Source organism: Stegostoma tigrinum, chromosome 6, assembly GCF_030684315.1.
Source record: "Stegostoma tigrinum isolate sSteTig4 chromosome 6, sSteTig4.hap1, whole genome shotgun sequence".
In the NCBI taxonomy this organism is placed as follows: domain Eukaryota; kingdom Metazoa; phylum Chordata; class Chondrichthyes; order Orectolobiformes; family Stegostomatidae; genus Stegostoma; species Stegostoma tigrinum.
Window position 1 is genome coordinate 68,042,869 of NC_081359.1, and position 27,928 is coordinate 68,070,796.

A 27,928-nucleotide genomic window follows, 5' to 3' on the forward strand; every position below is an offset into this window, starting at 1 on the left:
AGATGACTTTCCATCTCAAGCAGATGTTCACCTGCACATCTGCCAATGTGGTATACTGCATCCACTGTACCCGGTGTGGCTTCGTCTACATTGGGGAAACCAAGCGGAGGCTTGGAGACCGCTTTGCAGTACACCTCCGCTCAGTTCGCAATAAACAACTGCACCTCCCAGTCGCGAACTGTTTTAACTCCCCCTCCCATTCCTCAGACAACATGTCCATCATGGGCCTCCTGCAGTGCCACAATGATGCCACCCAAAGGTTGCAGGAACACCAACTCATATTCCGCTTTGGAGCCCTGCAGCCCAATGGTATCAATGTGAACTTCACAAGCTTCAAAATCTCCCCCTCCTCCACTGCACCCCAAAACCAGCCCAGTTCGTCCCCTTCCCCCACTGCATCACAAAACCAGCCCAGCTCGTCCCCGCCTCCCTAAATTGTTCCTCCTCTCACTTATCCCCTCCTCCCACCTCAAGCTGCACCTCCATTTCCCACCTACCAACCTCATCCCACCTCCTGGACCTGTCCGTCCTCCCCGGACTGACCTATCACCTCTCCACGTATAGTCTCCTCTCCACCTATCTTCTCCTCTATCCATGTTCGGTCCGCCTCCCCCTCTCTACCTATTTATTTCAGAACCCCCTCCCCATCCCCCTCTCCCATGAAGGGTCTAGGCCCAAAACGTCAGCATTTGTGATCCTGAGGTGCTTCTTGGCCTGCTGTGTTCATCCAGCTCCACAATTTGTTATCTCAAAAAAAGCAAATGTATTGCTTATAGGAATAGGCAAGTCTGGCAAAACTGAGACAATCTTTCAACTGCCCATCCTCTCAAGCATTAATTTTGGTTTTTAGTTTGAATATATTTTTGAAATTAAATTTTTTTAAAAACTTGCATTTATATACAATATATATATTTCTGAACATCTGAACATTGGAGTAAATTAGTTACTTTTAAAGTATAGTTAAGTGTTGTAATTTTGCGAAATTACGGTTCAAGATAATATTCTGTTAAAATATTAGGTCAGTCTATGATACGATTACATTATTCATGATGCTGTCCTCTGTACCATGTCATAGAGTCATCAAGCCATACAACACAGAAATAGACCCTTCAGTCTAACCAGTCCATGGTGACCATAATCCCAAACCAAACTCGTTCACCTGCCAGCACATGGCCCATTTCCCTCCCAACTATTCTTATTCATGTGCTTATTCACATGTCATTTAAACGTTGTAATTGTACCTGCATCCACCACTTTCTCTGGAAGTTCATTCCACAAACGAACCAGTCTCGATGTAAAAAAGTCTCCCCCATGCCATCTTTAAATCTTTCTCCTCTCACCTTGAAAATATGTCCCTTTGTTTTGAAATTCCCTACGCTAGGGCAAAGGTATCTCTCATTCACTTTATCTATGCCCCACATGATTTTAAAACCCTCTACAAAGTTATCCCTCAATCTCCCATGCTCCAGTGAAAATAATCCCAGCCCATCCAGCCTGTCCTTATAACTCAAACCCTCCATTCCTAGAAACATCCTGATAAATCTTTTTTGAACCCTCTCCAACTCATTAATATCCTTTCTGCAACTGGATGACCAGGATTGCACACAGCATTCTAGAAGGAGCCTCACCAATGTCATGTACAGCCTGAACATGGCTTCTGAACTCCCATACTCAAAGGTCTGAGTAATGAAGGCAAGCCTGCTAAACACTTTCTTACCATCCTCTCCACATGCGACACAAACTTCAAAGAATTATGTACCTGAACCCCTAGGTCTCTCTGTTCTCAACATGATCCAAGGCCCTACTTTAAATTTATAAGTTCCACACTTGTTTGTTTTACCAAAATGCAATACCATGCATTTATCCAAATTAAACTCTATCTGCCACTCTTCAGCCCATTGACCTAATTGATCAAGATCTTTTTATAATCTTAGATTACCTTCTTCATTGTCCAGGCTTCCACCAATTTTAGTGTCATCTGCAAACTTATTAAGCATGCCTCCTATGTTCGCATCTAAATCATTTACAGAGATGACAAATAAAAGGTGACCAAGTCTGTTGCAACAATCAGACCATTTTTGCATTTTTCTCAAAAATTATTACATATAATCAGGCAATTGGGATTCATGTTGTCTTTTTCCAATTAGCTAAACAGATCATTTACCATAATTTTCTCAGGATGCTGATTTTTTGTTCATTTTCCAGACATCAGCTTAATTGTTAAGGTTGTTGTTAATCAACCAAAAACAGTAAGGATTTCTGGTTTCTTTCTCCAAAGGACATTAGTTAACCAATTGGACTTTTAAGAAAAATTAATAGATTTATGGGCACATTTCCTGATAGTTGACTTCAGAAACTGAATTCAACTTTTAAATTATTTTAATTGCTTTAGTGATCTCCAAACCTCCACACTATGATTTCAATAACATTCCTACAGTATTATTGTGCCTCTTTTATGGGTCTGTCCAATGTGATTTTCCCACTGTGATATGTTCGGTATCTGTGCACAAGGTCATTCATTCTCATTATTTCAGCAATAATTATTCTCCTTTGTCACACATATCCAGAGTTCTCCTTACACTGGTGAATCAATAAAGCCTAAATTAAGGTTCAGCTTCATTTAAAAAAAGGCATTTTCTGGATAATTGTATCCATTCCTTACTTTGAAAACACATTGAAATGGGTACATTTCTTTACCAGCTTCTTACATGGTGTTTGAGACACTTGCAGCTATGTTGTAACAATTACGGATCAAAATGTGAATGTGATTTCAGCAGTTGTAACAATGTAAGAATGAAAGTTTTACACTTGTACTGAAATCAATATTGGTATGACATTACCTTCTAAAATACCAGCATTCAACAATCTCTATTTAAGCGAGCAGTGTACGAGAAAATATTTACAGCACTTCTTTAGATTGCGATAAAATATCTTCTATAGCTTTTAACATAGGGACTTACAGCAGAACTGAAAATTAAATTTTAATATCTCAAAGTACGAACTGCTAATTGCTGTTCCCAGGGATGTGCTTTTAACATTTATTGTATTGTGCATATAGATCGTACTGCCAGGTAGTCAAACTAATGGAAATGAAGAGGGAATGTTATATGCTGGACTCGACTTCCTGAACATATCATGGATTGATTTGCCAACATATTGAAAATTGACGCCTGAAATGATTTGCTTTCGGATGTCAAGCATACTAATGTCAGCAACTGTGATACTAATAGTATCCTTGACTTGCCAGATGAAAAATAATCTCTTGCTAAAAGATATAGGCATTACCTTGGACTTGAAATAGTAAATAGCAATCCTGGACCAATGGTGAGAAGGAATTTTGTGCAGCCTAAGTGATTCTTTGCACTGCTGGGCTTGATGAAGCTGACATACATCCAATAATTGTATCAATCAATCTATGTCCTTGTAGATGTGAGGCCAATTGATAGATTCAGGTGCCAGCCTTTTCAACTTCACTGGGACAGTGTGACAAATGTGAAGATGGTTTAATATGTCTTGATGCAAGGGAATGGGAATCAATGCTGGCTTGCCTTGGATAATGATGTTTCTTGTTAGGCTGAACCCATCTCCATATGTCTGGAGAAGTATACTTGTTTTTGAACCTGCTTAATGTATTCGGGAGTGTGCTAAATGATGATGCACTTCAGTTTTTGGAGCTGGTCATTGCCACAGATAGAGTGTCAAATTTGTTCCGTTTTGTTATGACCAAAGGAGATTGTCCTCTACCTTCTATTCTTTGACATCAACCTGCAGATATTATTTATTATTGGTTGAGTTCAGGAGCCAACTCAGACCATCAGAAGTTATTGTCTTGGCACCCAATTTATACTGGCCCCATGGGCCATTGATTTGGATTTTGACACATAGGTATTGGAACCATGATGGTGCGTTTGTGAGTTGCTTGTTGCAAGTTATTTCCAGAGTCATAGAGTCATCTGGAAACTGCATGGAAACAAACCCGTCAGTCCAACTCTTCCATGCTGACCAGATATCCTAAATTCATCTGTTCCAATTTGCCAGCATTTGGTTCATATCTGTCTAAACCCTTCCTATTCACGTACCTATCCAGATGCCTTTCAAATGTTGTAATTGTGCCAGCCTGCTCCACTTCCTTTGGCAGCTCATTCCATACATGCACTGCCCTCTGCATGACAAAGTTGCCCCTTATGTCCCTTTTAAATCATTCCCCTCTCTTCTTAAGACCTATGCCCTCTAGTTTTGGACTCCCCTATTCTGTGGAAAAGCCTTTGGCTATTCACCTTATCTGTGTCCCTCAAGATTTTATAACCTCCATAAAGTCACCCCTCTGCCTCTGATATTCCAGGGAAAATAACCCCAGCCTATTCACCTTCTCCCTATAGCTCAAACCCTCCAGCCCTGGTAACATCCTTGTAAATCTTTTCTAAATCCTTCCAAGTCTCACAACATCCTTCCTATAGCAGGGAGCCCAGAACTGAACACAATATTCCAAATGTGGCCTAAACAATGTCCTATGCAGCTGCAACATAACTTGCCAACTCCTATACTCAATGCTCTGACCAATAAAAGCAAGCATGCCAAATGAATTCTTCACTATCCTGTCTACCTGAGACTCGACATTCAAGGAAGTATGAACCTGCATTCCAAAGTTTTTTTTAAAAAATCAAAAGAACTGCGGATGCTGTAAATCAGGAACAAAAACAAATTTGCTGGAAAAGCTCAGCAGGTCCTGTGAAGGAAAGAAACAGAGTTAACGTTTTGGGTCCGGTGACCCTTCATCAGAGCTGGTTCTGTAGCAGGTAGCAGTTTTGAGGTAGGGTCACCGGGCCCGAAACGTTAACACTGTATTCTCCTTCGCAGATGCTGCCAGACCTGCTGAGCTTTCCGGTAAATCTGTTTCTGCTCCAAGCTCTCTTTGTTTAGCAACACTCCCCAGGACCTCACAATTAAGTGTATAAGTACTACCCTGGTTTGCCTTTCCAAAATGCAGCACCACACATTTATTTAAATTAAACTCCATTTGTGACTCCTTGGGCTATCAGCCCATCTGATCAAGGTCCCCTGGCACTCTCTGGCAACCTTCTTCATTGTCCACTCGACCACCAATGTGAAACTGCACAGACCAATAGCTGCTGTTTTACATCCCAATTGGAGAAGTACTCTTGAATCAAAGATCTTGGAATTGAACGCCTCATCAATGCGAATTTTATGTGGACTCTTTTTTTGATGAGAGATTCATTTGTCCGGGGTCTGAGCAGAAGCATATGAAAAGCATTTACTTTGCACAAAAGTGATGGACTTGTACCAGTTGGTGTGGCACTCAGCTTTGCAAATAATGTAGTTACACTCCATCCCATTTCTATTTCCATTCTGAGCTTGTCCTTTATATGAACAATGCATTTGTGAGTTGATCCTAAGCTGGGTGGTATCTTTAAGAATCATAAAATTCCCATAGTAACGAGGCAGGCTATTTGGCCCACCAAGTTTACACCAACTCTCCAAAGAGCATCCCGTACAGACCCATCCCCCTACCGCTGTAACCCCACATTTTCCATGGTGAATCTAGCTAGGCTGCACAACAGTGGACAATATGGGCGTTTTGGCATGACCAATCCACTCAACCTGTACATCTTTGGACTGTGGGAGGAAACTGGAGAAAACCCACACAGACACAGGGAGAATGTGCAAACTTCACGTAGACAGTCACTCAAGGGTGGAATCAAACCGGGGCCCCTGGCGCTGTCGTGCTAACCACTGAGCCACTGTGCCACCGAGACGTAAGATTGCAATGCCATGGAAATTGCTTATGGCATCAAACCACCATAGATATAGGTTTGTGAGATTGTGGATGTATTCAACTCTTCTTTGTTTGGGCCTTGCTGTAATAGCAGACATTTTATCACCTCAATGATCATTGTAGGCTAACAAACACACCGTGACTGAGCCATTTACTTTGTTGATCCATCATAGTGAATGGATTTCACTGGCCTCTTAAATATGACGTCGATGCAAAGGACGTCAGATTTTGAAGAGTGTCCGCTATGTGCTGAGATGTTCTGGAACTGATATGTGGTATGATGGGGTAGAATCAGACTGGAGCACCATGGGAATGGGGTAGGAAGTTAATGAGGTGAGATTAGGAAGATGCAGTGAGAAATCCCCTGAAGCTTCACAGTGAAAATCCCTCCAAAACCTAAGCACAACTAATACTTAGCCAAATAAAACATAAGATTCAGTCCATGCAGTCTTACAATACTCAGAATGCAAGCCCAGAATAATATGTATCACTGGTGCTATTCAGAATTCAGCACATTAATCCAAATTAATCTCACATTTAAGACAAAGAAAAGCTTCTGCTCTGGCTTTATTAATGGAAGGATTGAACAGATGTGGCATTTTGTCATGACTTAGGAGCACATACTGCCAAATTGACAAGATACTGCGGGAATGCTTGGAATCTTTCAAACCTTATTAATAGAGTGAGTCATTTTTATTGTAAGGACAAAGAGAAAGAATTTTCGATAGGTTTGTTGTGTGAAGTCTACTCTGAAGTTGTCTTGATGCAATGACCCTTGGTAAACACAAACTTTAGGAATTTCTAATTTAGCTGAAGTAGAGATAGTAAGAGGAAAATATTGTGCATGCTGGAAAACTGGGAAATAAAAAGAAAATGATGGAAAGATTCAGCAGGCGGGACAGAATCTGTGCAATGAGAAACATAGTTAAAGTTTTATTTTAATCACATTTCAGCTTCTCATCTGTTCCTCTCCAAAGATTATTTCAAGAAGTTTGCAGTTTAGACCTTCAGAGTTACCTTTTCCAAATAACAGTATTATTGTTTGATTTCGAAGTAATCGGGCAGATTTGAGCAGCTGGGGAGAATGAGATTGAAGAAATGGTCCAAAGTTAAATTCCAAAAATTAGTGTCAGGTCAGGAACTTAACATTATCTCGAGCTTCCACATGAAATTTGAAAAGATTTGTAAGTGAGTGCTGAGCCACTGCACAGCAGATAAGCTATTGGATATTTACATAGGAGAGGTTTGACTTTGACTCTACATTTTCATAGCCAGCACATGGGTTCCACAAACTCTCAGCATATTACCAGAGCCCATGAAGTAGGAATACACTGGACATGGATTATTGAATGAATTGACCTGCTGGAAATGTTGCGCAAAAATATGAATCACCTTGTGCAATGATCATCCACAATATATTGCTCCAATATGGTGTTATCTTGGTGTTTTCAGCAGAAATGGTGGCAGGCCACTTATTCTCCTACTCTGACAAACAAGAAGGCCATGATATCCTTCCTCCGACTTTTGCAGCCCGAGAGGATCTCTTCAAATCTTGGCCTGCTTGTACCTGTGTAGTGTCAGCTCCCACAACAAGACTGCACTTGCCTGAATGTCAGGGAGGTAATCAGCCACCAAGCTGTGGCTTTTCCTTATCCTGTAGAAAGTGGCAGCTAGCATATGTAGCAGTTGGTCTAAGCCTGTATGCATTTGGTGATCTTCATGACAGATTCACCTTGCTAGTCATTGGGGCAAATGTCTGAGACCTCATACTAAAGATGGACTCATCCTTTTTCTCTTCAACTGCATGCACTGCCTGTAGCACCTGGTTATCTATCTCCAGCGCCTGATCATGCTCCCTTGTAGAGAAGGCAAACCAATGGAACTGGTTTCAGATGACTCCAGCATAGAGCTGCAGCGATCATGTTGGGCAGAACGGTCTCATTCTGCATTGTAAACTTCTCTCATCATTTGTGGCACATAAAGCAGCTCTATCACTGGTTGATTTAGCTTAAAAGACATGAGGTAAGTTAGCTAAAGCTGACAGAACATCTTTCATAATAAATTTTTAAAAAGTGCTTTAAACAATGGATAAAACTGGTTGTGTTCACTTGAAAGAAATTCGGCAAACTTCACGATGGTTTTTGAAGCCAATGCAAGTTTGATCAGGAACCAAAATTCCTTGAGTTTGTTCATCTGAGAAAACATTAAGAACAGCTGAAGATAAAATAAGTATGCTTGATGGCGAGCCAACAATTATTTAGCTCAATCCCCATTAGCAGCTTTCAACACACCTTTTAATTAGGAGTATCGCAGCAAATGGAATTCACTGTGCATTTATCAAAAGAGTCTTAAATACGAAGCAAAACATCTATCACAAAGCAAAGTACCATCTTGCTTTTTCATTTTCAAATGTAAAGCGCTCGAACTATTTTTCAGAGGACTTATGTTTTGAGGCATCGTGGAAGAATGGATTTATTTTATGTTTTGAGAAACCATGAGGTAACTGTGCATGATTAGTGACTCGACAGTATGTACCAGACCATCGGACTAATAGACTTTGCAACCTTCCAAATGTTATCCTCCTGCTTTCAAGAATAACCCAATGGCCCAAGTGTTTTTTTTCTCTCAGAAAGCCAAATTCGCAGAGAAATAAGATTTCCCCCTCATTTCTGAACAGTAGTTACAACTCAAGATGTAGATTTACCACCAATTGCCTATCTGTGACCATGTTATTGTCATTTTTCTTTGGAGGCAAAGGAGCTAGTGTGATTCAGGCAGGTACACACATGTACAGTCATAGGGTCATACAACACTGAAACACACCCTTCAATCCAACTCATCCAAGTACGCACCGACTAAGTAATCTTAATCTAAACTAGTCCCACCTGCCTGCATTTGGCCCATATCCCTCTAAACCTTTTCCATTCACGAACCTGTCCAAATGTCCTGTATCTACCACTTCCTCTGGCAGTTCATTCCACAGCTGAATCACCCCCTGCGAAGTTGCTGGAAAATCTCAGCAGATCCGGCAGCATCTGAAGGAGGGCCACCAGACCCAAAACATTAACTCTGATTTCCCCTCACAAATTTCAGGTGTGGCAGCATCTGTGAGAGGAAATCTGAGTTAATGTTTTGGGTCCAGTGACCCTTCTTCAGATGCTGCCAGATCTGCTGAGATTTTCCAGCAATTTCTGTTTCTGTTTCAGACTTTCAGCATCCACACTCCATTGAAACTATGCCTCAGGATTATTTGCATTCTGTCATAATAATGGTAAAGCACAGATATTCATTCCATTAAAATACGGATTACCATATGGATGTTTCAACTGCATCGTCTGATTTTAATACCTGGGAATTCCTTGGGTTCAAATGTTTTAAAATAAATGAGCAAGCCTGACTTAAGATGATTAGCAATCAGCTGATTCTGCAGGTTGGCCTAGTATCATGAAGCCAGTGTGGAATAAACATAATAATCTGAACTGAAATTAACATTTTAAACAAGAGACATCTAGTCAGATCTGAAAACACTGTCATCTCCTATCTTGACTTATACCAGGATGATAAATTTCATAGGCTGGATGTGAAAGATAAGGTCTGCAATTGCCAAGCTTGGAAACGCTCAACTTGGACATTGGAACACACACACATTCTCACACACTCTCACACACACACACACACACTCTCTCTCACACACACACACACGCACACACACACACACACACACACACACACACACACACACCCTCTCACACACACACACACTCTCTCTCACACACACACACACACGCACACACACACACGCGCACACACACACACACACATTCTCACACACACACACGCACACACGCACGCACACACACATACTCATATGCGCACGCGCACACACACACATTCTCACACACTCTCACACACACACACACACAAAAATTTTTATTTCAGCAAACTGCTTTTGGCAGAGGAGAGGAAATAGACTTGTGACAACATATCCAGAAAATCTCTTCCTCTCTCTGTCTTTCCAAAACACTCAGTGACATTACAGAGAGGAGAGAAATACCTAGATCCAAAAAAGCAAAATGATATCTGCAATGTTCACAGCTGCTGTTGATCCTAAGTTTAAAAGATTACACAACACAAAAACTTTAAATGATACATTATTCTCTTTGTTTTTATGCCAGGCATTTTAACTTTATACTTGTATAGAGGTATGTGTGAGATCACAGTTTTTTTTTCAGAGTTAGCAGATAATAAACCTACTCTTTCTCTCATTTAGGAAATCTTGTGATTGATTCATCACTGGTACTGTACCCATTATTGAACTGCGTTTCTTTCAAAGAGTCTTGTGTGAGAAAATAATGTTAAATAAATTGCAGCCATCTGAGGCACTTGAAAAGAGGGAGCCTATTTGTCACCCCTTTCACCTGGTCGTAACAATCCACTCAATGTGTCACCTACCTGAAAGGCAATGCTTTCAACAGCTTTTGTTTTGCGTCTGTAGCTGGGAGTGAGGCTTGAACTCTCAAAGGAAGAGTGCTGCCAACCAGCTTGCCACTAACATGATGCCTGTGACTTAGAAGGGTGCTTTGGTGAGCTACATCTTGGACTGCATGATGACCTGCGGCCATGGTTGGTTTCCCAGAGGTTCTAACTATCGCATGAAGATGGTGATTTCCTTTAACTTTCATATCACAGTGTCATTTCAAGCTGCCTCTGGATATCTGAGAACATCAGCTCAAGTGATTGAGAGCTGGGAATTTCATCAACTTTTCAGAGCTAGGGAGTTCATCCAGTTTGACATAAAATAAAACTGCCATTACGAGAGAACCATTTTGATAGATGGCATCAAAACTTTCACCAGATATTTTCTAACCAACCTGTTGTAGAGTCATACACAGCTACAACACTGGACAAAAAGGCCTTTCTGTGCCACATACCCGCATTGGTCAAAAACAACCACCATTCTATTCTATTCCCAATTTTCTAACACTTAGCCTGCAGTCTTGTATGCCATGGACTTGCAAGTGCACATCTAAATACTTCTCCAATGTTATGAGAGTTTCTACTTCTATAGGCAGTGAATTCCACATTCCAACCACCCTCTGGGTGAAAACGTCTTCTCATCTCCTGTAAGCTTACTGCCCCTGACCTCAAATCTATGCCCCCTGTTCATCGATACTTAATCAAGGGAAAAGCTTCTTCATGTCTGCTCTATCTGTGCTCCACATAATTTTAGACATCTCAATCACAACCCCTTGCAATCTCCACAACTCTAATGAAAACAACCTCAGCCTATCCAATCTCACTTCACAATGGAAACACTGCAGCCCAGACAACATCGGGGTAAGTTGCCTAGGCCCCCTCTCCAGTGCTATTGCATCCCTCCTATAACGTGGATTCTAAAACTGCACACAATACTCTAGCTGTGCACAAACCAACGTTTTATACAGTTCAAGCATAATCTGCCTGTTCTTAAACTCTATGCCTTGACTAATAAGTCAATATAATGCAGACCTTCTTCACCATTTAACCACCCATCCTGTTACCTTAAGGACAGTGAACATGCACACCAAGGTCCCTCTGATTCTCTGATCATTGTTTCCGCAGTTCCTATCATTTGTCATGTATTCCCTTGCCTTGCTTGTCCTGCCCAAGAGCATCACCTCACTCTTATCTGGATTGATTTCCACTTGCCATTGATCAGTCCATCTACCAACTCTCTTTTAGTCTAATGCTATTCTTCTTATGATTCACCACCTCATAATTTTTGTAATGTCTTGTGAACTACTGATTAACCCTCCTGCATTCAAGTTTGAATCATTTATATAAACCATAAACAGCAAAGATCCCCAACACTGATCCCTGTGTAACCTCATTGGACATAGACTTCTAAAGAAGCCCCTCAGCCATCAACTTCTGCTTCCTGCCACCAGCCAATTGTAGATCCAATCTGCCAAATTTCTTGAGACATTCTGAAATGAAATGCACACCTTTGGAGCAGCTGGCGCTTGAACGTTGGGTCTCCTGGCATAGAGGTAGGGACATACCACTACACTGCAAGAGCTCCTCAAACCTCCTCCATTTTGTATTTTTTTCTTTGTCCCTTCTCCAGGCATTTTTAACCAACCTGTTCAGTGTTGTTATTTGGTACCTGAGGAGATGCTGGGACAAGATCCTGGCTGTCCTAGCTCAGAGCTCAGGACTCTACCATTGTTCCATAACAGCCCTTGGTGCCTTCTTCAGGTATTTCCTCATCAACCTATTCAGCAATGTCATTATGCACTTCCAAAACAGGTAGAACTTGTACCAGGGCCTCCAGGCTCAGATGTAGGAACACTACCACTACTTGGTGTCTTCCCCAAAGAGTAGTGTTTAATTGGAGGCACCTGTTTATCATTGTGAGCACTTTGGTGAATTCCTGCAATGTCACCATAAGAGAAAGCTACCAGCTGCATCTCACATTGTGCTACTCCATTCTTTGTATAATTCCAGTATGTTCCCTCCTTCTTTGACAATCACAGACAATGGTCAAAGCCCCAGTCAGTTGAAGCATGCTACTTTTCATCTAGGGCTTCAACAAATCTTTTATCAAAGATTTGGCATTGAAATCGGAAGAACCAGTGCAGAAATTCTATAATTGAAAATCGGCAGAAAATTACATGCGAGCCTTCAAGTAATTTCTCAAGAGATATACCGGAAAATGAAGTCAGCTTGACAAAAGGTCTGCTACTTACTGCTGCTCCCCAAGGCTACTGTGTAATCATCAGCCAGTTTTCCTTTTTGTAAGTTGTACGCATCATGTTCAGCATTGCCATCCCAATATTATGTGAGATTTACAATGACAAACCACTACAGGGCACATGAATTAACTGATTGTATAAAATTTTCTGGGTGGAATATCGGACAAGATGCCTTCAGTTTATGGGTACGGCACTAGAATAAATGTTTCAGTTGCATTTTGGATCATATGCAGTTAAACATAATTTACTGAAGTTCGGTTGGGGAAGTCGAATTTAGGAAAGATTTGCTGTCCAATTAATGCATTGGATTTATCGTAATGAAAGAATTTCAAAGAATTAGGCTTTACTCTGAGCAGCAGCAGCAAAAATATTTCAAATTCATTTTGGACCTTCTTCCTTTTCACAGAATAAGCAAATCTTCTCAGCTTATAGTCATCTGCTTTGACTCCAAACTTCTAGGGATTAGGGTTTAAAGATGTACAGGAATGATTTGCCACCAACTGAAGGATAACATTTGATATGTAAGCCTAATGGTGTGAAATAAATGACTTGTGGAGTATTAATAAAGGACGGCAATGAAAATTATGTGAGCAAGGAGGAATGGTTAATTAAAGTGCTCAAAAATGTATTACAAATTGGTAATACTTATCTGTTCAAGCCAATATTTTGAAATTTATGTAGTTTGAAATGAAAGCTTTGCAAAGGTTATAGCACTTACGTTTTAACTTTAGAATTAAAATTTCTGTAGCCTTTATGAATATATTAACTCTTTTTTAGGTTCTTAGTACACATACAAATTGCTCCTTATGTCTTGGAGTGTGAATTCATTTCGGCCATCTTTTGAAATGATGAACACGTTAGAAGATTTAGTAATTGCTGTGCTTTTTCCATCTTACTCTGCAACTGATAAGTGTCAATGTTAGAAGGATCCTTTGCAACAGCTGAAAATGTCATAAAAGCAATGATGAAGACGTTTGAAGGTCTGATACTGGTAAGTAGCTTCATTCGCTAGATGTTGTATTGGGTCTATATCCAGTTCTACATCAAAATACAGGCCCAAAAAAAATCTGTAGGTGGAACATCCTCATTTGAGATTAAAAAATGGCAAGCAAAGTACTGGATGGTGTAACGCCCTCCAATGGATTGGCCAAATTATCTCACATGATCGCATGCTCCTCGTCTTATTATCTGTGCAAGTGAGAAGTCATCTGAGCAAGTCAGCAAATTGCATAATGAGTGAGTTTGAAGTATTTGGTGTGGCTTTCATTGAGTGAAGGCTGTGGTGCCACATTGAAAGGTCAGCTGCACAGCATTTCCGAGTATACAAGCTGGGAGCGTTCCCTCAGCCCCCAGCAATCAAGCAATAGGTCAGAAGATGGAAAAACTGGCCTCAAGTTTTACAGAGACTGCCCACCAGACACTGGTGGATAGAGTCATTGTAGCTTCTTTCTGGCTGACCCCATCATTTGGCCAGGCTACCAGGATTGTCCAGCTTGGGCAGGGATTGCACTAATAGCTGCTCACAATTAGAAAATGATGGAAATCTGTGCCACAGGAAGGCAAATCTATTCTTTGGAATGGTGAGTGATGCCATCTGATCGCTCATACTCAAAGGGACATCACTCACTCTACTGCTGCAACTGAAAACACACCTCTCCATGAATGACTGACTGCAATGTTCAGCATCAAGTGTGCTATGGCCACCCAAAGGCTTACACGGGTCTCATTGTCTCAAACTATAAAACCTTCATGGCCACACTGCTTAAAACTCACTCACTGGGAATGCCTCACTATTTAGCAGAGTTGTGCATGATTTAAAACTGCTCCTGTTCGAATTCCCATCATGCTTCATCTTTCTCTTTTTATCAGTTCAGGAGAAAAACAGGCCCATAATCAGGCTGAGAGAGCCAAGATCAGTCCTGGGGTGGACGATTCTGATGAAGGAGGTGTTAGACATCAGACTCCTCACTTCATTTGAGGAAAATATAGTTAAAGAGATCTGGGAAGACTACAATCACTTTTATGCTATCGGAGAAACAGCAACGGTTCACAAATACATGGACAACATTAACTCCTGAGATAAACAAAAATGCTAAAGCATTGCTCAAAGCTTTCCCCCATTTTCACCAACTAATTACATTTCTTGCCTGCTACAGGCACTTACAGAAACCAAGGAACGCCATAGAGGAAAAATCATGATTAAATTTTGTGAGTCTACCAGTTTTACCTATTATTGTAATGTTTAGATAATCATATATAAAGCAAAAAAATTCTGGGTGTGGATATTGAATTTTGAGCATTCCAACAGACATTGATCGCAAATATTATGAAGCCAAATTACATTCACAGGCACATAAGTGTCTGGCCAAACATTTTGCTTTTGGATTACAACATAGGAGTGCTTTTCTAGTCATGCTTCATGCTTCAGATGATTTGAGATAAGATGGAGTATGAGACCATTGTGCGCTCAGGTTACACGTCATGTACTGTGATAACATCATGATTATCTTTCTTAAAGGTATACTGACATTCTGACCATGAGACATAATACAATATTCCCCTTTGTCTAAAGCCAAAATCTTATGCCAACAGATACATAGCATTGAGTATAGACACATGTTGTCAATTCAATAAATATGCAAACAATTAAACCATAGCTGGAAGGCTAAAATTTCAAATTTAAATGTATTGCTTTCGAGGCTTGACAACTCATCCTGCTCTGGTGATTATATCTGCAGCTGGAGAGGATCTGGAATACATTTGTTGCACTTGTTTGACAATCGTGTTGGCTCCCTGCTGTTTGCTGTCACTCAGCACCATCAGACAATAATTATCACTGGATTGTTCATCATCAAATTCAAATTTTATGTTGAGGATTTTTCAGGAGTTATGAATAGTCTGTTTGCAGATCAATTAAAATCCACAGTGAAACCACTCATAGGCATAAGGAGTTTTACATTGTTACCATTAAATCCTCAAAATGATGAATAGGGCTCACTGTCATGGATATCCTCATGAGTGGACATAGAGGCTGGAGTTCCTTTTAATTGACACCTGAGATTCACCTAATGAATCTATTGGTTTTAGTCCTTTGAAATAACTTATTGGCATCAGAAACTAATCATAAAAAATGTTGTTAAGGAGATAGTTAGGTTTTTTTATGTCAGACCATGTATCAATAATCTGACAGAAACTCATGGAAGCTTGCAAGGTAGCTCTAGAATACCTTAAAGCTTTGAAAATAACCTTGAAGAAAAGGCTAGATAAGCATGACATATTCCAAACATTTCAACCCGGGAGGTGATTTCCACATTACTGCTTCTACAGGTGAATCAATACCAGTATAGTTCAAAAGTATTGAGGAAGTAAATTATTTGATTGATATCCCAGATCATTGGAAAAAGAATTACCTGCGATGTATCAATATGTTGAAACAATGTTGCCGACAGGAGGCCAATATGCAAATACAGGTATTCAGTTAATGAAAGCAGTGAGGATGAGATGGGTGGAAGCTTGGGCAATTCTCAAATTGAGATCCATACTACCTGCTTAGCAAGCACCGAACTACTAGAGAGGTTAGATTCCATACTTTCATATTCAGGTTTAGAACAAGCTAACAACAATATTCACAGAATTGAAAGAATCATGAGGGGTATACCAGAGTGCATAGCCTAATTTATGCATAAGATGGATGTCAAGAAACCTCTCCAATAAAACAGATTCCTTGTCTCTGGGATCCAGAGAAACAGGTCCAGATGAACAAATCCAACAAATGTTGGAAAACTATCAAATTCAATTCAGTCAAAGCAGCTGGAGTTCACCAGGTGTGCTATTGCTGAAGCTAGATGGCTCAACCAGACTATGCATAGACCACAGAAAAGTCAAAACAGCAACAAGTGTCAATTTCCACCCAATTAGTCATGTGTTAGGGTTGGCAATGTCAGGTTTCTTCATGAAATAGATTTGTTAATGCAATACTGCCGGGTTCCTTTCCTGTGTCTATGTGTGAGGAAGTTTTGGTCTAAAATGAACCATTACTATTTGCTTTTATTCAAGAAACCTCATTGATGATTCTTTCTTACACCAAGTCAAAAATAGCAGAAGTATACAGTTATCCATGTCAGGACCCAGATAAAACAATTAAATTTGTGTTCTCTTTTGTTCATTCATGAGCTGTGGGCAATGCTGACTGTCCAGCATTTATTGCCTATACCTAGTTGCCCTCAAGAAGGTGATTGTGAGCCTCCTTCTTTAATTGCTGCAATCTATTTGGTGCAGGTGTGAGGGAAGGAGTTGATATTTTCCAAGTCAGGATTGTGATGAGCTTGGAGAGGAACTTGCAGAAGGCAGTGTTCTTATGTACCTTCCGACCTTGCAATTTCACACGCTAAGGGTCATGTGTTCAGAATATTGTGACCTGTGGAGTAGTGATAATAGAGAAAGGCAATACCCTTCTTCCATCTCAGTCATTACAGTCTTTCTCATTTAGACAAAGGGATACAAACTGAACTGCACATCATTGACATGTATCTGCAGCCTGTGAAGGAAGAAACTCCTGAGATCTCTGATACTTGGAGGAGTGCTGTAGATCAAATGTGCTCTGAGCCCCAGACAGAACTCAATCTTCCGGCCAGACCATAAGAAACATCGTCAACTTGCAGAGAAAAGAACAGGAGCAACAGGCCAGAGGTACTCAGTAAGCTGTGGAAGTTGAGTTTGCATTTGGGCAGGAGACTCTCAGCTACCCTAGTCACTCTAGGCTGAAAGATGCCAAGGAACAATAAGCCAAAACTTCAAAATCCTCAAGGCATACCAGTGGAGAGGATATCTCCATCCGAGTTGTGGAGGTCATGCCTATACCTTGATGTAGTGGAAGGAAGAGATAAGAAGAAAAAATATATAAAGGACACTTCTATGGTGCAGATTTTCAATCCTTTTGAAATATACACAAGTTTGTAAATACACATTCACTTCTACTGTTATCATTTGCTGTAATGTGTTTGTGCCTCAGGACAACAACAGAAAGATGTGGTGCATCTTTGATCATCTAAAGGATGAATTGCAATGTAATTGCCAAACATCAGTTATTCCCTCACAGACTACAAAAGCGAGTGACTGCAGATAGCCTATGCCATCAATAAAGCATGAACCTATAAATTGATGTTTGTCGTCAAGGTGCAGGCTATTGGGGACTCTGAGACTAAAAGTTGTCCAACTCCTGACCAATGGCATCAAGAGCCAACAATGTAATAATTAGCAAATGTTACAGACTACAATTGTGAGTGCAGCATATTTTATTCATAAATCACAAAACAAACAAAATTCTAAAGACAATGCAAACCTTACAAATCACATATAACATTACTTTAGCCGAGTTATCAGTGTCAAATAGTTAGTTCTGTCACTGAGTCTATGACTCAAGGTTCCTTATTTGACTGTATGTCCCAGGTTTCTCCCTCTCAATCATCATGAGAGTCCAAATTTTATACCCTTACCTATATGACTTGTTTCGATTTGCATCTTCTGTCCAAAAAGACAATAACTCAATCTTGTGTGACCATCTCCTGATTCAATTTTTAAACTCATTAACCTCATAAACCTCATAAACCTCATAAACCACGTCAATTATATGCTGTAAAGCTTTCTTGGCAAAATAGGTAAGTTCTAATTTGAGATCCACAGAAGTAATGCTAAGTTCACTCTCATTAGTAATGTGTAGTTGAAGAGCCAGTTCTTGTAATTTCCATACAGTTCGTCACAGATTCAGCTTATAGGAGAGATAGGAGTATGCCTGCCGTTCTTCATAAAACCTGAGAAAACTGTTGTCTCTGCTGAGTAGCAGCAGTTCCAGAAGAAAAGCTGGATTAACCTCAGCCAATATGTGCTAGGTACATCCAGGTCTGTGATGGACACAGATGCAGATTGCAGTGTCATCAAAGGGATACCTGTGCTCAATATCTTACACAATAAAGTTTAAATTATGTCCTTATGGAGGGTACTGTTAAGCCTGTGTAATAGAACTTGCAACACACTATCAGGTCCTGCCCTTCTATCTGCAAATGCCACCTTTAACCATGGCCATTTCCTCAGTGATTAAATACAATGGGCTAATCCTAGACTTTAGCTGTTTGCAGTCTTGACAACTCCATGGATCAACCCCTGAAAACACCCTGGATTATGTGCACCAACACCAATATGCCATAACTGAATCCAGCTCATCCCCTGGGCTGCCTTTGTAGGATGCCCAAACTGCCACAGTTCATCGTTTATGTTTCAGATTTCCAGCATCTGCAGTTCTTTGTTAAAGTTTAGTCATTAGGGTGAATTGTGCGATTAATGAGATCTAAATATATGCTCATAAGCATTCTGCCACCTGATGGTGAGAATTTGATCTTGCCATTTAAGAAGGAAAGATTTAATTGTATGAGGCTTTCTTGACAGTGAGAATCTGTTTTGTAGCCTCTTGCCTGATGGAGTCATTATACTCATTATTATTCTTGCCCCCTCAGCAAGGGAATATTGTATCCTGTGAAAGTCCAGCCAGGATGCACAAACAACAGGCCATAGAATATTACGCAATGGTGTAAATTAAAACCTAGCTCAGGATCAAAGTGTTAAACATTAGCAGGACATTATATTTGGATCTTATGAATGAGGTAAACATTTGCATCTAATGGGAAAGGTAATCAAATGGAGTGTAAAATGGGCAACCAATTTTCTATTACCTAAGTTACATTATCACACAAGCCAAATTCACGCCCAAAATTTTTAAGGCTACTAAAATAATTATTTAGAGCTAATTCTTTTTCTGTCCAAAATTGTATATCTAGGTAGTTTCATCATAAACATTATCCTTAGGTTAGCATTCAGAACAATGCAAAATAGAGAAGTGAAGAAAGCTCATGCTTTGTGATCACCTCAGCTGTGCCAGTGAAGCTATTGTTGAATACATTTCAGAAAGGATGAGATCATTCTTTCCCAACTTATTAGACATAGTTTGAGTTTTTAATCTTAAAAGAAAAAAAGTGAGCCAAAACCTCCTTGCAAGATCAATAGAATAGTTCAAGAAATATCTTGCTATAATGATAGTTTTCTTAGAATGTAATGCCTGAAGGAGATACATTTCAAGATAATACAGTTCAAATCTCATCTTTTCTCAATAGATACAATGTAAACATTCCTAGAGCAATAAATAAATGTTCTTCCACCGGTAGTTGAGTTTATTTCATTTATAGAAAATGAGCAATGGAATCTCTCCTTTGTTGTAAATCTCTGCACTCATCATTATTAACAGGGGCCATTTAAAAGAAATGTGTTTCCAGCCAAAGAATAGAACAAAGGCATGGAATGATCACATAACTTAGAAGAGGGGAAATAGTATTTCAAGAATATAGTTTCAAAGTCTGTTTTTGTTCCAACTATTTTACAATTTTGCCTTTCCTGGACTGTGTAGGTAGGTAACTGAGATAACTGTGACAAATGACAGAAAATGTTAATACAAGAAGGCGTCCCTCATGATTTTGCATCTCTCCTCTCAACTAAAACACTCACCTCTACTTCTGATATGCTTTTCACGTTGATAGGGATCAGCAGCTCACCATCTGTGTGTAGTCTAATTGTGAATGCGAATGTCAACCAAGTTTTTTAAACTCCTGCCTTCATGTCAACATGAATTGTATATTTCACAATAACATTGAACACATGAAAAACACAGGGGAATGTGTGGATGAAGAAAAAGCCATAGCACATATGTATTCTGTAGACACTTTCAGCTCCTAATATATGGACCTATAACCATCCATGGTGATGGTGACCTGTCTTTTTTATTCCCTTCTGCAGAAATACAATATTAACTTCACGTATTCAAGTATCTCAACTGGGAAATATTTCTCTTTTTGCTGTTTTGTCCTAATGTAAACTTTCAGGTTATTTTTTGTTTGTTCTTGATGTTTCTTTCTAATGAAGCAGCTGGTCTATCAGTGTGAGAAATAGTACGGACTGCTGTTGCTGGAGAACCTGAGATAACATGGTGTAGAGCTGGATGAACACAGCAGGCCAAGCAGCACCAGAGAAGCAGGAAAGCTGACGTTTCAGGTCTGGACCCTTTTTTGGAAAATGTCTAGAAATGTGTTAGCTTTGCTCCATGATGGAGGTTTTGATCTCAGGGTCCATGCTGCGGAGCTATGTGCAACATTCAGTTCTGAGGAAGGGTCACCGGACCAGAAACATTAACTCTGTTTTCTCCTCCACAGATGATGCCAGACCTGCTGAGGTTTTCCAGCAACTTTGTTTTTGTAACATTCAGAGCTTTCTCAATTCAGGTATGAAGACCTGACAGACTAAGATTTTCATTAGGTTTTGATGCATTGTGCTGAAAATCTTAAATGAGATAATACATAAAATGTGCAGCAGGTGAACAGCCGCTAACTCTTGCAACTAATGGCAAAACGTCTGCTGCTTGTTGTATTAAGCTATAAAAGACATAGAGTCATACACCACTGAAACTTGGCTAACTTGTCCAATGTGACCAGGTTTCCTAAACTAAACTAGTTGCATTGTGTGCTTTTGGCCTATTTCCCTCTAAATCTTTCCTATTCATGTACCTGTCCAAATGCCTTTTGAATGTTGCAATTGTACCCAGCTCTACCACTTTCTCTAACAGGTCATTCCATACATGAACCAGCTCTGTATTCTTCTTTGTTCATTCATGGGATGAGCGTGTCACTGGCTAGACAGTATTTATTGCCCATTCATAATTGCCCAGACAGCAGTTAAGAATCAATCACATCAACATATGAAAATGTTGCCCCTCAGATCCCTTTTAAATTTTTCCCTACTCACTTTAAACATTTGTCCTACAGTGTTGGACTGTTCTTCTCGAGGGAAAAGATGTTGGCTATTCACATAATTTGTGTGTCTCATGATTTCATAAACCTCTATAAGGTGTCCCTCAACCTCCTTTGCTCCAGAGAAAATGTTTTGGCCTATACAGTCTTGCCTTTTAACGCAAAACCTCCAGTTCTGGTAACATCCTTGTAAATCTTTTCTACACCCTTTCCAGTTTAGTAACTTCCTTCCCATAGTAGGGTAATTGGAACTGGGCACAGTTCTCCGAATTGGCCTCACCAATTCCCATGAAATCAGTCTCACATCAGGCCTGGTCTTCTAGTCTGAGCATGTGGGTTTACAAAGTTATGAATTAAAAGCACACGTAGGCCATTTGACCCTCAATCCGACACCATCATTCAAGAACATCAGCTGATCCAACTCAACTCGACATACTCACTTTCCCCGATAACCATTGACCCTCCCTGCAAGTTGCTCGCCAAGAGTTTGTCTAGCTCTGTCTTAAAGTTCTTCAATGACCCTGCCTCCACTGCTTTCTCGAAAGGCCGTTCCAAAGTCTCACAATTCTGTGAAAGAAGAAAGAAATCCTGTTCATCTCTGTCTTAAATGGGATATGTCTTGTTAATGGTAACAAGGTGTAGTGCTGGATGAACATAGCAGGCCAAGCAGCATCAGAGGAGCAGGAAGGCTGATGATTCCGGCCTACACCCTTCTTCAGAAATGAGGGAAGGTAAGGGGTTTCTGAAATAAATAGGGAGAGAGGGGGAGGCGGATAGAAGAGAAGATGGGTGGAGAGGGGAAAGACAGGTTAAAGAGGCACGGATGGAGCCAGTAAAGGTGAGTGTAGGTGGGGAGCTAGGGAGGAGATAAGTCAGTCCAGGGAGAATGCACAGATCAAGGAGGTGGGTTGAGGTTAGTAGATAGAAGACGGTGGTGGGGCTTGAAGTGGGAGGAGGGGATAGGTGGGAAGAAGGACAGGTTAGGGAGGTGGGGACGAGCTGGGCTGGTTTTGTGTGTGATAGTGGGAGGGGAGATTTTGAAGCTTATGAAGTCCACATTGATATCATTGGACTGCAGGGTTCCCAAGCGGAATATGAGTTGCTGTTCCTGCAACCTTTGTGTGGCATTGTTATGGCACTGCAGGGGCCCAGGATGAACATGTCATGTGAGGAATGGGAGGGGAGGTTGAAGTGGTTCATGACTGGGAGGTGCAGTTGTTTATTGCAAACTGAGTGTAGGCGTTCTGCAAAGCAGTCCTCAAGCCTCAGCTTGGTTCCCCCGATGTGGAGGGAACAGCGGATGCAGTATACCACATTAGCAGATATGCAGGTAAACATCTGCTTGTTGTGGAAAGTCTTCTTGGGGCTTGAGATGGGGGTGAGGGGGAGGTGTAGGGACAGGTGTAACACTTTCTGCAGTTGCAGGGGAAGGTGTTGGGTGTGGTGGGGTTGGGGGTGTGTGGAGCAGACAAGGGGGTCACGGAGAGAGTGGTCCCTTCGGAAAGCAGACAAGGATGGGGAGGGAAAAATGTCTTTGATGGTGGGGTCAGATTGCAGATGGTGGAAGTGTCAGAGGATGATGCGTTGGATCCGGAGGTTGGTGGGGTGGTACATGAGGATCAGGGTGACTCTGTTTTGGTTGTTATTGAGGGGAGGGGGTGTGAGGGATGAGTTGCAGGAAATGTGGGAGACACGGCCAAGGGCGTTCCTGACCACTGAGGGGGGATGTTGCAGTCCTTGAAAAACGAGGACATCTGGGATGTACGGGAGTGGAATGCCTCATCCTGGGAGCAGATGTGGCACAGGCATTGGGAATAGGCGATGGCATTTTTGCCAGAAGGTGGGTGGGAGGAGGCATATTCTAGGTAGCTGTGGGAGTCGGTGGGCTTGAAATAGACATTGGTTTCTAGGTGGTTACTGGAGATGGAGACAGAGAGGTCCAGGAAGGAGACAGACGTATCAGAGATGGTCCAGGTGAACTTAAGGTTGGGGTGGAAGGTGTTGATGAAGTGGATGAACTGTTCGTGCTCATCATGGGAGCACGAGGCAGCACCGATACAGTCATCAATGTACTAGAGGAAGTGGTGGGGTTTAGGGCACTTCCCACTTCCTACAGACAATGGAGGTGGCCATGGGAACCCACGTGGGCCCAAGCGATGCCTGCCACTTTGTAGGTTATATGGAACAGTCCCTCTTCCGCACCTACACTGGCCCTAAACCCCACCTCTTCCTCCATTACATAGTATATCTGCACCGCCTCGTGCTCCCATGAGGAGCTCGAATAGTCATCCACTTCATCAACACCTTCCACCCCAACCATAAGTTCACCTGGACCATCTCTGATATGTCTCTCTCCTTCTTGGACCTCTCTGTCTCCATCTCCGGCAACCACCTAGAAACCGATATCCATTTCAAGCCCATCGATTCCCACAGCTACCTAGAATATACCTCCTCCCACTCACCTTCCTGCAAAAACACCATCCCCAATTGCCAATTCCTTCTCCTCTGCTGCATCTGCTCCCAGAATGAGGCATACCACTTCTGTACATCAGATGTCCTTGTTTTCCAAGGACCGCAACATCCCCCCCAAGTGGTTGAGAACGCCTTCAACTATGTCTCCCGCATTTCCCGCAACTCATCCCTCACACCCCCTCCCCGCAATAACATTTAAAACAGAATTCCCCTTGTCCTTACGTTCCACCCCACCAACCTCCGTATCCAATGCGTCATCCTCCAACACTTCCACCAGCTGCAGTCCAACCCCGCTACCAAAGACATTTTCCCTCCCCACCGTTATCTGCTTTCTGGAGAGACCACTCTCTCCATGACTCCCTTGTCTGCTCCACACTCCCCTCCAATCCCACCACACCCGCCCCTTTTCCCTGTAACCGCAGGAAGTGTTACACCTGCTCCCACACCTCCCCCACCCCTGCCTCCAAGGCCCCAAGAAGCCATTCCACATCAAGCAGATATTCACCTGCACATCTGCTAATGTGGTATAGTGCATCCACTGTTCCCCTTGTGGCCTCCTCTGCATTGGGGAAACCGAGCGGAGGCTTGAGGACCATTTTGCAGAACACCTACGCTCAGTTCATACTAAACAACTGCACCTCCCAGTCGCAAACTATTTCAACTCCCCCTCCAATTCCTTAGAAGATATTTCCATCCTGTGCTTCCTGCAGTGCCACAACAATGTTACCCAAAGGTTGCAGGAACAGCAACTCATATTCTGCTTGGGAACCCTGCAGCCCAACAGCATCAATGTGGATATTACAAGCTTCAAAATCTCCTCTCCCCGACTGCATCCCAAAACCAGCGCAGATCATCCCCGCCTCCCTCACCTGTCCTTCCTCCCACCTCTCCCTTCCTCCCAACTCAAGCCCCATCCCATCTCCTACCTACTAACCTTAGCCCGCCCCCTTGACCTGTCCATCCTCCCTGGACTGACCTATCTCCTCCCTAGCTCCCCACCTACACTCACCTTTACTGGCTCCATCCCCACCCCTTTGATCTGTCTGTTGCGTCTCCACCTATTTTCCACTCTATCCACCTTCTATCCGCCTTCCCCTCTCTCCCTATTTATTTCAAAACCCCCTTCCCCTCCCCCATTTCTGAAGAAGGGTCTAGGCCTGAAATGTCAGCTTTCCTGCTCCTCTGATGCTGCTTGGCCTGCTGTGTTCATCCAGCTCTACACCTTTTTATCTCAGATTCTCCAGCATCTGCAGTTCCTACTATCTATGTCTTGTTTGAGAGTGTTTGCTTTCCCTGCTATCCTCTCCCACAAATGGGAGTACTCTTTCAGTATCCATTGTATCAAGTTCCTTCAAGGTCTTATATGTTTCAATAAGATCACCTTGTATTCTTCTAAATCCCAATGGGTACAGGCCCAGCCTGTTCAACCATTCCTCGCAAGATAACACCACCCACGCTCCCTGCCTCACCAACCACCCAGGTATCAATTGAGTGAACATTCTGTTTCTAAGGCAGTTACATCCTTTCTTAAATAAATAAATGAAAACTGTGCCGAATACTCTGGATCTTGCCCTGTAAAACATTCTTCCCGTTTGTGGGAGCATGGAACTTTTATTTTGTTCGTCAACACAATCGACTCATGGAGAACTGAAACTCAGGAGTGCACTGTAGATGAAGATTGTTTGTTCCATGCACAGCACAGCTGCAGGCATGTTTCTAGAAAACATATCCATGATTTTTGCTGCTGTTCAGTGAACTATAGGCCTTGGTTTTAACACAGACTAGCTCCATTGGAGCCTACTGAAGAACAGGAAAGAGACAGGAGGAGGATTGAAAATCTAAAACTTGACACCTCTCCTCCAGGCTGCTGTAATCCAAGCCTTGACTTCAGGCCCTGGGAGAGTGTCCCACCTGAAAGCTGGTAGAGTCATAGCGTTACTTAAGATTCAAATGTCATGGCCTGATCATGTAACCAGCATGTAAATGCAATTTTATGGTGCACATGCATTGAATCCTGGGCTATTTGCAGCCCAGCAACAGCAGCAGGCAGGAGAAATTGCCTCATCACAAGGGATTTGGGTGAGATCTAAAAATGTGTCTGTCTTTAATAGTGAATCAGAGGAAGCAGAGGTGCCCCCACCAGCCCTCTTGGAGGCCTTGGGTCTCCCATGCACAGAACTACATGATCTTAGGGAAATCCCCAAGCACAGCATGAACTGGGCAGACTGGTGGATGTAAGGAGAAAGCTGGCATAGTATTTGATATAAATTGTTTGTTTCATCAGGCGGTCTTGGCTTTTGTACTAAATGCCCTGGCTGTACAATCTGGACTCGGTATAATATGAAGTGAAGGGGCATTATTCTCCTTTGTGATTTTCTCACAAGTCTAAGAGCACGAGTCTTACTATGCTAAAGGTTCCAGAATCAAGTTTCAGATTTATAATGAAAGTAGATGTCTGACATATTCAAACAAATTATTTGAGAAAGCCATTGACATATTGAGGAGGAGAATGTTGGATTGTCACCTGCCTGTAGATCTTGCCTCATGAAAGACACTTGATAATATTTAACATAAGAAATTATTCACAAGAAATTTAGTGTTGTGTATTGCTGAAAAAAATAGATTTTGTCAAAATGTTTCATCTTACATTCTTGAGGATAATTCACAAAAAGACCACATTGAAAGGAAAAACAGCCTTCTTATACTGTATGGGAAAAGAGTGGACTTTAAATTAGTAGAGGAATTGCGATGGTGAGTGCTCAGCTAGATGATGATTGACAGTTAACTATTAAGCTTTATTTATATTTAAACCAGGTAGCTTGTCTTCGATTGATCAAGATATCACCCTGAGAAATGAACTGAAATTAACAGAGATTACAAATAAAAACAATTAAGTATTATCTGGTTGTAATTACAGAGACAGGACTGCAGGATGACACGGATTGCAATGTGAATTTTGATGAATATAAGACATTTAGGAAGAAGAGGAAGCTAGAAGAATAATTTGTGTGGGTGTGTTTGTTAATAATAATACCAGCACAATAAAGAGATACAACCTCAGTTCGAGAAACTGGGCTGAAGAAACCGCTTGTTAGAGATGAGAAATGCTAAAGGATAGAAGACATTTGTCTGGGCTATATATGGCTCTCCAACAATAGCCATATTTTAGGATGGAACATAATGGAAGAAATATGGTGAATTTGCGAGAAAGGAATGGCAATAACCAGGGGAGATTTTAATTGATATATAGGCTTGAAGTGTCAGATTTGGTAAAGGTCACTTTGAGGATGAATTCTTACAATATTTCTGGGATAGTTTCTGGAAACCAGGCTACAACCATTTAAGTGACGCAGGTATATGAGATTTGTATGTGGCCCTATTTGAATGAAAGAATGTAAGCCGGGAATGACCTGTGATTTCTACATTCAAAGTATAGTGTTAACCAATATCTAGGCCCACCTCTGAAAGCCAAAAACATAATTAGCCTGTATTACTCTTTTTAAATATTTGGGTTAATGATGCACACAAGCCATATGTAAAATTTGGAAAGGGAGTAAGAATTTTTCATTATTAATTCAACTGCAAAAGTCAAGCATACAGGTTGTGTGTAAAAGGCTGGATGGAAAAAAAGCATGCTGTGCGAATCCAATGGGAGCTGACAACATTGGAATTTGTGTTATTTCCTGCTTGCTGCTTGCCCAAATCACACTGGTAGCAATAATCTTGCCAGCCAGAAGATTGGACTGAATGAGTGAAGTTTTCAGCTGTCTAACTTCAAAATAACATAGTGAACAAGGTCCAAAGATCAGCAACGAGGATCGTCCCAAGACTTCACTCTCACGTTATGAAGAGTAATTTGCTGAAGTAACCTGAGAGGGATCAACTTATCCAATTCTGTTCCATAAATTTATTCTACTTCTTGTCTGTAATCTTTTAAAAGAGCTTATTCAGATGAAATCCTAAAGAAATTTATTCTTTACATGAGGTAAAAGACATAATCTTATGTGCGAGCTTTGAAAATGAACAGAATATGCCATTGTCCTTATTGATATGAGCCATGGATCAGTTGTTTTTGGTGTTGT